This window comes from Rhinopithecus bieti, unplaced genomic scaffold, assembly GCF_001698545.2.
Source record: "Rhinopithecus bieti isolate Rb0 unplaced genomic scaffold, ASM169854v2 scaffold_6481, whole genome shotgun sequence".
Taxonomy (NCBI): Eukaryota; Metazoa; Chordata; class Mammalia; order Primates; family Cercopithecidae; genus Rhinopithecus; species Rhinopithecus bieti.
The window spans coordinates 1,499,886-1,514,052 of record NW_016805314.1 but is presented as its reverse complement, the minus strand read 5'-3'; the positions used below and the strand labels follow the sequence as shown (position 1 = coordinate 1,514,052).

The 14,167-nt window shown below is 43.6% G+C and overlaps 1 protein-coding gene across 3 annotated transcripts in view; it reads right to left on the bottom strand.

The window, feature by feature from the left end:
* NTM (neurotrimin) overlaps positions 1–14,167 on the bottom strand; it is a 984,038-nt gene that overhangs the window by 536,109 nt on the left and 433,762 nt on the right. The gene's annotated exons all lie outside the window — the stretch shown is intronic.

Below are 14,167 nucleotides of genomic sequence, written 5' to 3'. Positions count from 1 at the left end.
GGCATCTTGCCTTTACCTCTACAGCAGTTTTCTAACATGTAATGACATTTTATGTTTGTTGATTTATGTTGTTGTTGTTTGCTATTTATTTTCTCCTTTCCAAATAGACTTTAGGGTAATGAAGGTGGGAATAATATCTTTAATTCATCAATGTGTACTCAGAGTCTGGTACAAAGTAGCTACTCAAAAAGAAATAATGGATGCATGCATGAATAAATGAATTAATGCACTTCCTGGGGGCACTACCATCTCCAGAACTAGAGGGACGGAGACTCTCAGAACTTTCTTCTGTACTCTAGCTAGATAAGATGCCACTACTCTATGCCATGTGAGTACATCAACTCCACACCTGGATTTGCAAGCACACTGCTCCTACAAGAAGAAACTGCAGATCCTGGAGCTCATATCACCAAAGCTGCAGAGGGCCAACACTCTGGCACTTTGGGACCAGCATACATCTTCTTACACCTCCTGAAAGGGACTTTTGAGACTGAACCACTCACCACTGGGTTCTTGTCCCTTCTCATCTTTGTCACTATCAAATGAAAAGATTCCTCCCCACCCAGCCCTCCCACTCCTGGGCTTTGCTCTTCTTTCTTCCATTCTTTTTTCACCTTCCACTGCACCATTTAGAATATTTTTTCTGACATTTTTTTCCAGAATATTATGACCAATCCCTTGATGTAGCTGACTGTCCAAGCCTGTCTATCTACTGAGGACACTGCTCTCTGCAACCTTGGCTCTGTGTTCTCTCACTCTGACATCTGCTTCAGAGTCTAGAGGCATCCTTTCTGATGATCATCCACCCTTCCATGTCATCTACCTTCTTGTTAAAATTGCTTTTTTGGGACTCATGACATTTGTCAATTTTACTTCTAGCTCTCCTTATTGTCATCTTACTAACTTCCTTCTTCTTCCCTGTTCTGCCAACATGCTAAGGCTTCATTCATCTTCATGTCATGGAATCCAGTGGGCACCTCCCTCCTCTGCCCCATCTCATTTGCCTCAACCATCAGCAATCTAAATTGTGATCATGTCCCTTTTCGAACTGTTTTCTTCTTTTGACTTGCATGGCTGCTTTCCCCTGTTCACTCTTCTTGTGATTCTCCTGTAGGCGAATAATAAAGGAATAATCTTCCTTTATTATCGTCCTATAAAGTTGGAGTTTATTAAAGCACATTCCTAGGCCCTGTCCACTTTATACTACCCTCTCCCCAAGACATTTTATTCCTGTGCATGGTTTAATTTACGCATTAACACATGAAACAATAATCTCCAAATTTATATTTCTAGCCCAGACCTCTTTTCTAACCTCAAAATCCTTCAAAACATATTTGCTATTTCCTCTAGGATATTTAAATGGTACTATAAACTCTTCATAGTCAAGACTGAATTCATATTTTTCTCTGTTAAATCTGGCCCTGTGTCAGTAAATGACGCCACTTTCCATCCAGTTGTCATCCTTGACCCTACCCTCTTCTTATCACCCAAACCCATTAACTGGTCCTATTAATTGTTTGCTTTTTAAACATCTTCCCAACCTATTAATTTTTCTCCAGTCCATCTTCTCCATCCTGGTATACTGTAACCTATCGTTTCTCACCCAAAAGGCTGCATTAGTCTTCAACAGGTCTGTCCACACCCAACCTTCCCAGACAGTGCAGAGGATGGGACACCTTTGTGAAATGAAAATTTGACCATGGCATCTTCTGCTCAACATCTGATGATAAAGAACCAAGTCTGTAACATGACTTACCAGTCCTCAAAGAAGCCAAAGACATCAAGTGCTAGCCTCATTATCTAGCTTCATCCCAGATTGTCAGCAGTTAAATTATCCCCATCCCCCACCACCATACACAAATTCATATGCAGAAGTCCTAACCCCTAATATCTCAGAATGTCACCTTATTTGAAAATAGAATAACTGCAGGTGTAATTAGTTAAATTAAGATTAGGTCATGTTGGAATTGGCTGGGGCCCTCATCCAACATGACTGGTGTCCTTATGAAAAGGGGAGATTTGGACACAGATGTGTACAAGGAGAACACCTTGTGAAGATGAAGGCAGAGATTGGGATGCTGCATCTATAACCAGGGAACACTAATGATTGCCCAAAACCTACCAGAAGCTGGGCAAGAAGCCTGGAACAGATTCTCCCTCATAGCCCTCAGAAGGAACCACCCTGCCAACAACGTGATTGCAGACTTCTAGCTTCCAGTATTGTGAAACAATACATTTCTGTTGTTGTAGTCCACCCAGTTTGTGATACTTTACTACAGCAGCCCTAGCAAGCTAACATGCATGCCATGTTCCTCCTGCTCTGTCAGCTACAGCTGTACTGGCCTTCCTTGTCTTCCAGCATCTAGAGTTCTGACTCTTACAGCAGAGCTTTGCACAAGCCCTTTCTTCTGTCCAGAATACTTTCCCTCTCTCATTTACTTTGTTAAACTCCTACTCTTTCCCCAGTTCCATAGCCAAATAAAGAAAGGCATCCCTGAGGAAGACCACAGCCTAAGTAAGGTTCCTTCACTGTTCAACATGTTTCAGCTCATAATTGTGTATCACTCAAGTCATTCTTTGACTAGTGTAACGTTTGCCACAGTACAGGCAAGAAAAACACATTGCTCTTTGAATGAATGAATAAACACATGAATGAATGCTTACATCAATACACATTCTGGGTTGCTCTAAATGTAGTCCAAGCAGAATTAATTGCTCACTCTTCTACACAGCTAAGGATTTATGCTTTCTACTATTACAGAACTTGCCGCATTACCTTCTATTATCTTACGTGTCCATCTTGTACACTGTGACCCCCTTCAGAGTGGGGGCTATTACTTCTTTGAACCTAATGTTCCCAAACCCAGCTCTATGTCTGGAGCCTCGCAGACACTCCATGAATATTTGTGGAGCCGAATTATGTAGGAGTTGTAGGGGACAATGAACTCCAATATGCTGAACAAATGTAATGGATAATTACTACCAAATGGCTTGAATTATTCTCCCCTACACCAAGGAGTTGTTAAAATTTGCTGTTCCTTGTAAGTAAAGTTATGCCCACTAAGTTTTCCTCTTCAGCCTCAAGCTTATGTGGAAGGAAATTAAATGTCTCTCTGTTAGATTCATTTATAAGTCACTCCTCAGCTGATGTGCTTCACAATGCCTTTTGAGAATTCTTTTCAATTCTCTTAATCCTCTTATCCTCCCGCCTCCCTTAGATGTTTGTAACCCAGGGGAAAACAAAGCACTTAAATGCAACCAACACTGTAATCATACACAGCCTTGAATTGCATAAAGAACAAACAGAAACTGGGAACTATTCCATGCGCTTTCACATCTTTCTGACTTAAGCCCTTGTATTTGGGCACTTTAAATGCAAACATAGGCCAAAGTAACAACTTTTTACATATGAGGTTAGCCATTGAAATCCATTTAGCTCTAGCAGAAATAATATAAACACAATTACTGCTCTAACCCAAAGGTGTTTTGTTTTGTTTAAATTTTAAGCAATGCACATTGAGGTAATTAGAAGACGTGTAACTATCATAAGAAAATACTCTTTCAATTAACAAGAACATTAATAATCATTTCTATTTCCATATTTCTTTTTTCCCTAAGGCACTTTTAAAGACTGTATTCTATTATATTAAAGTCAAGGAAGAAGAATTACCTGTAGTTAACAGAGAACAAAAGCCAGATATAGTACTTATTAATTAGAATGCTTGCCACAGGTCAGCTAGAGGGTTCATAGCAAATTCCTTAATTCAACTGGGATCTGATCCGTGTCTCTGGTGGGCCAGGTGAGCTAAATCTGTGTATAATACAGTTTACTCACTTCTAATTTCGTGCTTACCTACTGCATTGGTCACTTAGTCATCCTGTGGAGAACAAAACAGAGAGACTCAGATGAATTCCACAAAGCTGTGAGAGGCTAAAAGATGGGGACATGTGTGGCCTCTGCTCTACCTAAGTGGCAGTTACTTTTGACCAATGTTAGGGAAGAAAATAACCCTCTAAGACTGAATGAAGGATTTCCATGGTCTCTGGGATACCCTGTGACAATCAGCAGCAGTGTATCTCCCCTCCCAAGTAATATAACTGTCCTTTCCTTTCCTAACACTAACGTAGACGTGCTTCTATGGAAAAACAATCTCACTGGATTAAAGAACAAGTGCATGCGTCTCCTGCCTGTCAGCATTAAAGATAAAACAAAATAAACTACAGAAGGCAGAAAGGAAAGGAAGGAGGGAGGGAGGGAGACAGAAGGAAGGAAGGCAGAAAGAAAGGAAGGAAAGGCCGGGCGCGGTGGCTCAAGCCTGTAATCCCAGCACTTTGGGAGGCCGAGACGGGCGGATCACAAGGTCAGGAGATCGAGACCATCCTGGCTAACACAGTGAAACCCCGTCTCTACTAAAAAATACAAAAAAAAAAAAAAAAAAAAAAAAAAAAAAAAACTAGCCGGGTGAGGTGGCGGGCGCCTGTAGTCCCAGCTACTTGGGAGGCTGAGGCAGGAGAATGGCATGAACCCGGGAGGCGGAGCTTGCAGTGAGCTGAGATCCGGCCACTGCATTCCAGTCTGGGCGACAGAGCGAGACTCCGACTCAAAAAAAAAAGAAAGGAAGGAAAAAGCCTACTGTTCTTTGTCCAAATAAATACTACCCTTTAGCGTATTCACAAAAACGAGGTATTTCCCTGTGTATTTGGCTTTCAAACCTGCTTTTTTTGAGAAGCAAATGAGTCCCTGAACATTGAAAACCCACCTCCACTCTCACTTCTGTTTCCATAAGTTCCCCTTTCTCATTTGCCCTATCCTATGGAATATCATTAAGCCATGGGAAGTTAATGAACCCTTCACTCAAATATGAGAACACATCTGAGTTACACATGAAAGTAACCCATTACATTGACACCATGAAAAACGATTTGTTGGAGAGTTTTTTACCTTCCTTCCCCTTATCAGTTACTCACTGAAGACACTGTAACCAGCTGTTATGAGGGGCTGGTATTTGTTTTACGAAAGAAGAAAAGCGCCTTCTGTACACGCATTCTTACTCTTTGTGCTGATTTGAGCGTTAATAGTATTTGACAGGTGGGTAATTTGTTTTTTTAAAAAAACCGTAATTCATTTAGTGCCATTCCACTTTTTTATTATACATTTTACACACTGGTGTATAGAAAACATTGTTGTTTTTAACAATTCTATTCCTTCCAGTAATCAGTCATTCAAGAAGGCTGCGTGAGAGTCTCTGGGGACAAGCAGGTGAACTGCGGAGGTGCCGGGAGGCCACGAGAACGAAGAAAGCATGAGGATGCAGCGAGAAGGAAGAAGGGAGGAGAGAGGAGCGGATGAAGATGGAAACAAACACAGAGGGATAATTAAATCGGGTGACAAGTGCATGAAAAAACAAGAACTGCTAAGAAGAAGATGACATAGCAGTACTGTCACTTTATGTGCCCGGGAGCACACAATGGGTTTTGAACTCCATCCTCTCTTGTACCCCTAAAGGGAGCTCTAGAAGTATTTTGACTTTCCCAAACTTTTATTGTTAAAGGAAGGAAATTCTACCTTCTCAAAGTAAAATTTCACTTAGGAGAGTGAAGTGAAGAGAGAGAGTGAAGTACAGGATCAAGGCAGAAGTGTCATACACACATTTGAGTCTTTTATCCACAAAGAAACTAGTTTTACTAGCCTCTTTGGGGTAAGAACTAGTAGACCTAAGAAAGTTCTGTGAAGTCAACTTCCTTTCTAAACTATCATGGGTCAGTAAATAGTGTAAAACTCATCAATGTCTTCCAACCCTAGTATTTGGAATCCAACCAATAGAGTCACTGGGGGCATGGTTCTCCTCCACCCTGAAACCCTTCCTCCACCTCACACCACAGGTGCAGAGCAAAGCATGCATTTTAAAGTCATTTATGCTTTTTACAGGATGACCACAGAGTATTAAACACTGTGCTTGTTGCTTTGCTTTGTTTACATGATTCTCACAACTTTTCTGAAAGGCGTGTACAATCATTCCCATTTTAAAGATGAGGAGACAGCATCTGAGAAGTTAAGTTTTTGATTGTGGTCACAAAATTAGTGAGCATGAGGATGCACATTCAGGATAGACTCAAGTGTTTGCTGTTATGATCCCCGACCTGCTGAAGCAACCACGGAAACAGAGTGCCTATCAGTTCAGAGCTCTGGGTAACTGATCAGAGCACTGTGCACACAGCAGGAATTGCCCTGCCTGGACCACAAGAGCAGGTCATGACTAAGGATCTCACCTGCCAATGGCTCAAGGATGGAAAACAAAGTTACCAAGGAAGTAGGAACAGGAATGAGTTCCCAGGTCCATTGGAACGATGGTGATCCTTCTTGTCAGCTTAGGCACCCGGGATAGTGGGAGACCAAGAATAGAAACTAGAGGGAAGAAATTTTCCTTTCCCTATTGCTGTCACCTTCCCAGCCAAACACAGGGAGAAATCATTTCTTTGTCCTTGTATGTGAAATGGGATTACCAATTCCTACATTTCATCTTATGACATAATTAGAAAAAAATCTTTTTAGAGGCATCTTCGTGTTACCTGCTAGAGTTGAAAATGAACAATCCCTACAACCCTTCTAGAGCTTGTATGTCAGGAAAGGCTTGTGTGTGTGCACAAGGAGGTGTGAATCCAAATACTCATAGGAGCCATGTTTGTAATAGCAAAATGGATAGAGACACCTTAAACCCTAAACATCCTCCGACAAATGGATTACTAAGTACAACATTGTGATTGATCATAGAACACTTCAGCTCACTTACGAAGCGAAAAAATGTCACAAAACTTTCAGATCGTGAAATACACCTGGTATGTGACCCCGTGGCTGCGGGAGAGGAGGGCCTTGTTAATCTCACCAGGCTGCTGTGGTTGGGGGAAAGGCAGAGGGAGACAGACAGGGAAGCTGGAGAATGGGGATCCACTGGCTGCAGGAGAGGAGGGGCCTTGTTAATCTCACCAGGCTGCTGTGGTTGAAAGGATCCACTTTGCGCCTAAGCAGCCGCTTATGTTATTATTTCTCTCAGCGGGCTTCAAGCTGCCTGCAATTGTCTGTTAGTTAATAAGAAAAGTGAGAGATGCAACAATTGCTTTTGCTTGGCTGGCATGTAAAGACTTTGTCACTCAAAAATGGAACAAAGGCCCTAATAACACCCTGTGCCTCGAAGGCGAGTGTCAGGGAACAGACCGAAATCAATTATCTGGGTGAAATTCAGAGACAGGAGGAGCGGCACACACGTCCACAGCAGCATCCAGACCACGTAATCCCATTAACAGGGTGCTGCTGCTCCCATGGGAGGGCAGAGACACACAGGAAAATTGTAATTAAAAGTAAATAAAGAGCAACGAGCCCCTGGTGCCCTTCTGTCACAGCCCTGAATACGGACGTGATTCCATACCATGGAGGCAGGGCTCCAGAGTGACTCCTGGGCGAGGTGAGCTTGGAAATGGGGATGAGCTGCAGGCTGTCATGGGCATACTGGCTAGTGCTGCTTATTAGTGATGTTTAAAAGCTGGGTGAGGAGCTTGGAAAGTGCCTGTGGTGTGCCAACAGACTGGCAGAATTTTCCTGACACAGAACGTAGATGACTTTGGAGATTTTTTATGTATGTCTCTCTTGCTAAAGTAATGTTTGAGGAAAATAGTGAAATGAATGAACGAATGATTGAATGAGTATGTGAGTGAGCAGGGCAGTAGGACGTATGGTTTTTTTGAGTTTTTCCTAAAATCAATAATCATCTAGGACATCTTTTAAAAATGTAGATGTCCAGACCTGACCCCAAACCAAGTAAACTTACATTTCTGGGGGTGCAGCTCAGGCTTCTGTAGTGTGGCGTGCTCCTTCGGGTCCCTAGATATCTGCGGCCAAAGTTGAGAAGCTTTGAACTAGGGGGTCTCCCCAGTGGAGAAGCTCTGAGCTAGAGGGTCACTTACAGTCTTCTTCACCTGGACTCATGGGGTTTTGTCATGAACTTCAGAGTAGACAGAGTAGCCAGCAGGCCATGAAGGCAGGTGAGGTGTGGTCTCATCCCTGCCAGAATTTAGCTTTGCAACATTGGGCAAGTCAACTAAACTTCAAATCTCGGTGTCCTCAACAGTTTAAACAGTTAGGAGGGGATGATAGTTGGTAGATTTGACAGCTGTGTGATCTCGAAGCCCCAAATCCCAGAACTCATGCAGAACAACCAGCATAAACGGTACTGAGTTCCTTTTCTGTGTACTGCATCTCTGCGGGGAGATCAAAGATGTACATCTAGTAAAAGGCAGAGAGAAGTCCTCGTAATTCCCATTATTCTCTACGTAGATTCTGGATAGAAGGGCGGACCCTCAGATGATTGGTAAGTGTATATAAGCAATTTAGATAAGCACGATAGCAACCGCCCTTCACACTCATTATCTCCAGCTACCCACAAGGCCTGACACAAATGATGTGCAGTAACTATTCAGTGAATGATTAAATGAATGAATGATTGAATGAATGAATGAATGGTACCGCTGTTGGATGAATCAGTGTGGCCTGTTTTTGGCAACTGAGTATTTCTGCTTGACTAGATGTTAAATAGCCTGCTCCCAACAACTTTCCAAGAGGCTGACTGCTGTGCTGAACTATGATTAATGGTTTCTAATATCCCAATCCAGCTATACAAATCCATGGATTCTATCAATATGCAAATCTACGTCTTTAGAGTCAAGAGGGATATAGTCTCTCTTCCAGGAAGGATAAGTTTGCACCTGTTGAGATTTTAGTCTATGTCACTAGGTAAAGATCTTTATAACTCCTTCAGAAATTGTCCTCTGTTTTGTTTAAGTATGCTTTACCCATCTCCCAAAGTCAGTAGGAGCAAGTCTGGGTTGAAATCAGGCAGGCCTGGGGTAGTGGGAGCCCTCTGAGGAGATACGGACAGGATTGAAGGAGCAATTTTAAATTAATTCCCTGGAAATCACTGTAAAGGATGCACTGCAGCGTGAAGGTGGGTTCTGAAGCACGGAGGGAGATTTCAGGCTATTGTCCCTCCCAGACTCCTTTAGTTGATGACTGGTGGGTGCCAAAAGCTGCTGATGTGTGCCAAGTGTGTACTGTCAACACCCCTGCTCCCCTGCCTATCATCTTCAGTGTTGTTGCTGGTGAAAAATCTGTTTGGAAGAAAGCACAGTCAATGGGATTGACACTTATTTATAAAGACTAAGTGGTACAGTTCAAACCCAGCAATAGCAGCTGGCACCAGCCCCAAGGCCCTCTCAGCTCCCGTGAGAAGTCATTCAGTGTAAACCATGGTACACAGGGGCTGCAGTGAGTCTAGTCAGTGCCCGCAAGGGCTGGCAATTATTGTTAAGTGGGATGTGTCGCCAACTTCACAGTGCTGGACAATGTGTCAGCTCAGAAAGGTAGGACCAGAGGGGTGGAAGGAGGTGAAGCAGAGGGAACCATCCACAGGGAAGCTCAGAGGCCCCTCCCAGGAAAACCTTTGTATAGACCCAGCTGCATGCTGCACTAAAACCCTGAGTATTCCTTGAATATTCAGGTGGGCTCTCCCTGCCACCAATAAACATGAACATTGGCTAACAGACGGCAACAGCAGTGAATCTGCTGGAAGAGGAGACCCTGAGGTGCCCAGTTATAAGTCAAAGCTACTTCTAGGTCAGGCTGAAGCAAAAGATGGAAAGAAGCAGTTTTAGGGTCAAGTGTTTGCTTTAAAAAAAAAAAAAAGTCAGTACTATCCATTAAATTCTCACTCCCCCTAAATCTCTAAAGATGATTTTATTTTTTGAGCAGATATGCTGTACGTGAAATCGTCGTTAGTCTTAAATGTCATGTATATGCCCTGAGGTCGTATTGCTTGAGGTACAGTAGTAATGAATCAAATACATAATTAATACACAAGTACAATGATGTGCTTGAGCCTTTCAGGGTTACAGGTACTCAGAACAGCCTGGATGTGAATGCAAAGAAAGACTGAGTAATCATGGAGAGACCAAAACAAACTAAAATTAAAACCTAAAATAAGAGACCCAGCCAAACCAAAATTAGGAGATGCGGTCCCATGTGCCCCCTGGGTTTCAAAATGCCCACACAACATGTGGCCTGAATCAGAAATATTTGTAAATAGATGCTGTGACACAGAAAGAAGAGGAACTAGTTAACAATCTCAGGGAAGATTAAGTAAAATATTTGGAAGTTCCAGACACTCAGAAACCCACTCAGAATACATGTAAACGAAACCACGTGAATTTAACATGTATTTAATTAACGTGCATTGAGTGCCTGGTATGTTTTAGGCTATGCTAAGTATGGACCCTTGATCTAAAACCTCAACTCTATTAAGCCCACAAGCTGAAATGGGGCTCAAATGATGAATAACCCAGTTTAAGTCTGAATAGGGCTCCTAGGAAAGACACAGACCTACAGAAAACTTCCCCTCTAAAACCTCAAATTTGGTATGGCTGAAAGAAAGTGGGATCTAATTCTAATCCAGCAGGGTTGCTATAGAGGTGTACGATTTGGGGACATACACCAAGACTTGGGTTCTTTATTTGCCAGTGATAAATTGGACTAAATAACCTTTAAATTTCTTTTCTTGTTGTTTTCTTTTAATATTCAATGAACTTGTTTCCCCACCCAGAAGTCAACTACCGTCATTTTGTCTGTAATCTCTATTAACAAGGCCTCTAAGCTACAGGCTATCCAGGACGATATGTACCCCAGATTTAGTAAAAATATCATCTCTCCTCTTCCAGGGCTTTTAAAAAACTACCATGGTAGTCAATCTAAGGGGTTGACTGTTACTTGGGGAGTATAAGGGACTAAGGGATGGACATTATACTCCCAGGCTATGCCACATGACCCTTGTGAAAACAGCATACTGAGTCAGGATTATTGCATCTGAGATGCTTTCATGACGAGTGACTGAGCCTCAGAGGTTCTCCTTCATGGATTCACTTGGTGTGATCCAGAACAAATCCTCTTCTGCTTATGCATCTCTGGATTTAGCCTTGGTCGTTATATTATCAAAAAAGGCAGAATAATGAGAGCACCTCACATTTGGAAATATGAACGCTTCCTGAATTGAAAATAAAGGAGGAGAAAAGAGAAGGTAATTCAGTTAGGTTCTTAAAAGGTTGAAATGGAAACCATGGCCTCTTTCACCGCCTCTCTCTCCCCACCTCCAACTCCCGGGTTCCCCAGCTCACAAGTCCGGCCTCCTGCAGAGACTGGCTGGGGCTCAGGGCCCTCAGCCCAGCCCCACCGACATGCTGGAATCCGCTGCCACCGCCGCCACCCGGAAGGAAGCAAGATTAAAGGCAGCCGCTTAAACCCCCTGCAAAGCTTCTTAAGTATTTCTATCAGGGTCAGCTCAGTCAGTGCTTACTCAACCTGCCTCTGGAAAATATCCCAATTTAGGCCCTTCTGCTGACTGTCAAGTGGAGAGAAGCGAGATGCTGGATCCTCATCCGAGGGGCTGGGGAGAGACGCAGGTGGCAGGAGGGCGGAAGTGGGGGGTTGGGTAAGTCACCCCCTTTCCTCTGCAGAGCATAGGACAAATTTGGTTGCATTCCTCACTGGCTTCATTTTACTTCTCAAAAGGATGAATTCTTCAAGAGAATTCTTCAAGAGTCCTACCAGTCCATACTGAGGGTCTGCTGTGCTCCAGAACCCTGCTGGAAGCTTGCTGTGAAGAAGAGGGGAGGTGCCTGCTCTTTGCGCACAGCCCAGCTAGGGAGACAGCAGCTGAGCAGCAGCTCTGGTCCAGCACAGGGTGGGCGAGGGCTGGGATGGAGGGTGGGGAAGCTGGCCCAGCATACAAGAGGGCAGAGAGCTGAGGCAGGCGGGTTGGGACAGCTCCCAGAAGGCAGTCCTGTTTAAGCTCTTATCAGACACAAAAACTGTAGTTAGCCAGTGCACCCAGAAAGGTGAGATGGGAGAAGGCGGGGGCAGAAGAGCAGTCGTAGGCCGCAAGGGGATGAGAGGGCCGGGAAAAAAGTCCAGATGGTCTCTCTAAGCCAAGCGAAGGAGTTCAAGCTTGATCCTGAGGGTGACAGAAGCCACACGAGTGTTTCTACCTGCAGAGCGAGGTGACCACACTTGCATTTTTAAAGATCTCAGATTGCTCAATAGAAAACGGACTGGCAGAGGGCAAAATGAAGAGGAAAGATCAAAATCCATTGCCCACCATGTGTTGGTATGGGAAGCTGGCTGCAAAGCTAGGAGAGGTGGCGGGTTTGGAGAGATAGATAGGAAGCTGGGGTGTCAGAGTTTACTTGGTGGTTGCTTGCATGTGATGGCTGAGGAACAGAAAGAAATCAAGATGAAAGCCCAGGTTTCTAGACTGGACCCTGGAGTGAGTGTAGCAACACGGAATGAAAAGCAGCTGCAGAGGTGGTGGGTGAGTCTGCAGAGGTACCCTGGCAGGGCAGTGGAGGCAAAACGCACAACGCGCAGTAAGGAGTGGACATGGTTTTAAATGGTGTTGCCGCTCACCTCCCCACTCCAATTGTCTGTTTACTTTTATTTTCTTTGCACTGATTACAAATGGACAAGATGAGGTGTCCTTTTAGGATCCATACCATTGATACACTTTCTTTTTTTTTTTTTTTTTTCCTTTTTAAGCAGGGAGTACAGTTGAGGGTTGAAATGTACTGCCATCTGAAACCGTATGGAAGGGTTCCAGAACCTGTGCTTTCAGGCTGACAACACTTGTGTGTGATCAGAACCATTTGTGTGGACACACAATCTGATTCGGCAAAGGACCAACTGGGAAGGCACCTAGTTGGGAGCTGGTGGAGTGGCACCAGGTGTGGGCTTTCAGAGCTGCTTTGTTAATGATCTGGAAGGGGAAGTAAACTAGGCATTCAGGAAGTTTTCAGCTGAGTAGCCAAAAAGGGAAACACCAGGGAAAATAGCACAATAATTGGAGTGAAACGCAAAGTGGCCGGCAGAGAATAGGGACCATGCGTACCCACTTTTGTGTTGGTGATTTATGGCAATGGGAGCACATTCTTTCTGAAGAGAGAAGAGTGGAGTGCTCGATTAAGGTCGCTGGGAAGTACATTAGCTCTATAAAGTCACTAGGTTGTGGTTCATTCAACGCTTCATTAGGTGTTAAATGACAGATAATAATAATATTATTATTAATCATACATGGCTAACATTTATTTAACTCTTACTGTGGGCTCAACGCTGAGCTTAGTATGTTACCTCTTTTTATACTCCCTGAAGTCTGTGAAGTAGGCACTATTACAAATGAGGAGAGTGAGGGCCGGGGGTTGAAGGGACTCCCTTAAGGCCTCACAACTGTTAGGTGGTAAAGATGAAGTTAGAATTGGGTCTATGCGATTTTAGAGGTTCTGGTCTTAACCACTAACTTATACTGCTAATAGCATCACAGAAGTAGTGTTGCAGTCAAGCTTCTATAAGAAAGAAAAGATGATTTGTAGAGTTGAATGTACCTAATAATTATAATACCACTTTGAGTTTACTGGGGGAACTCAATGAAACTCCATGTGGCTGAGCTGTCTGCATCCAAACTCTTTAAGCCTCCTCATCTGTAACATCTACCTATGGAAAAGTCTTAACCATTCTTTAAGATAAAGCTCACATATCTCTTCTGTTGAACATCCCAGACTCCCACAGAGAAAGACCATAAGTTCCTGTACTCCCTACAGCCATCATCCGTCCTTTACAAGAACTCTGTCTATGATGAGTTGGCCATGGTTCTGCATATGTATCTTTCTCATTAGCTTATGAGAGGGAATCTCACATTATTCCTCTTTGCATCCCCAGCACCTAGCAGTGTGCCTTGAACTTAGTAGGTTCTTACTATGTTTTGAAGATACAAAAGAATGATTGAATCATAAAACACAGATGCTATTAGTTTGTGTATGAAAATCATTCGGTGTCGGCTGGGTGCGGTGTCTCACGTCCATAATCCCAGCACTTTGGGAGGCCAAGGCAGGTGGATCATGACGTCAGGAGACCGAGACCATATATATATATATATATATATATATAGCCAGCTGTGGTGGCATGTGCCTGTAGTCCCAGCTACTCAGGAGGCTGAGGCAGGAGAACGGCATGAGCTGAGAGTGCGCCACTGCACTCCAGCCTGGGCGACAGAGCGAGACCCCGTCTCAAAAAAAAAAAAAC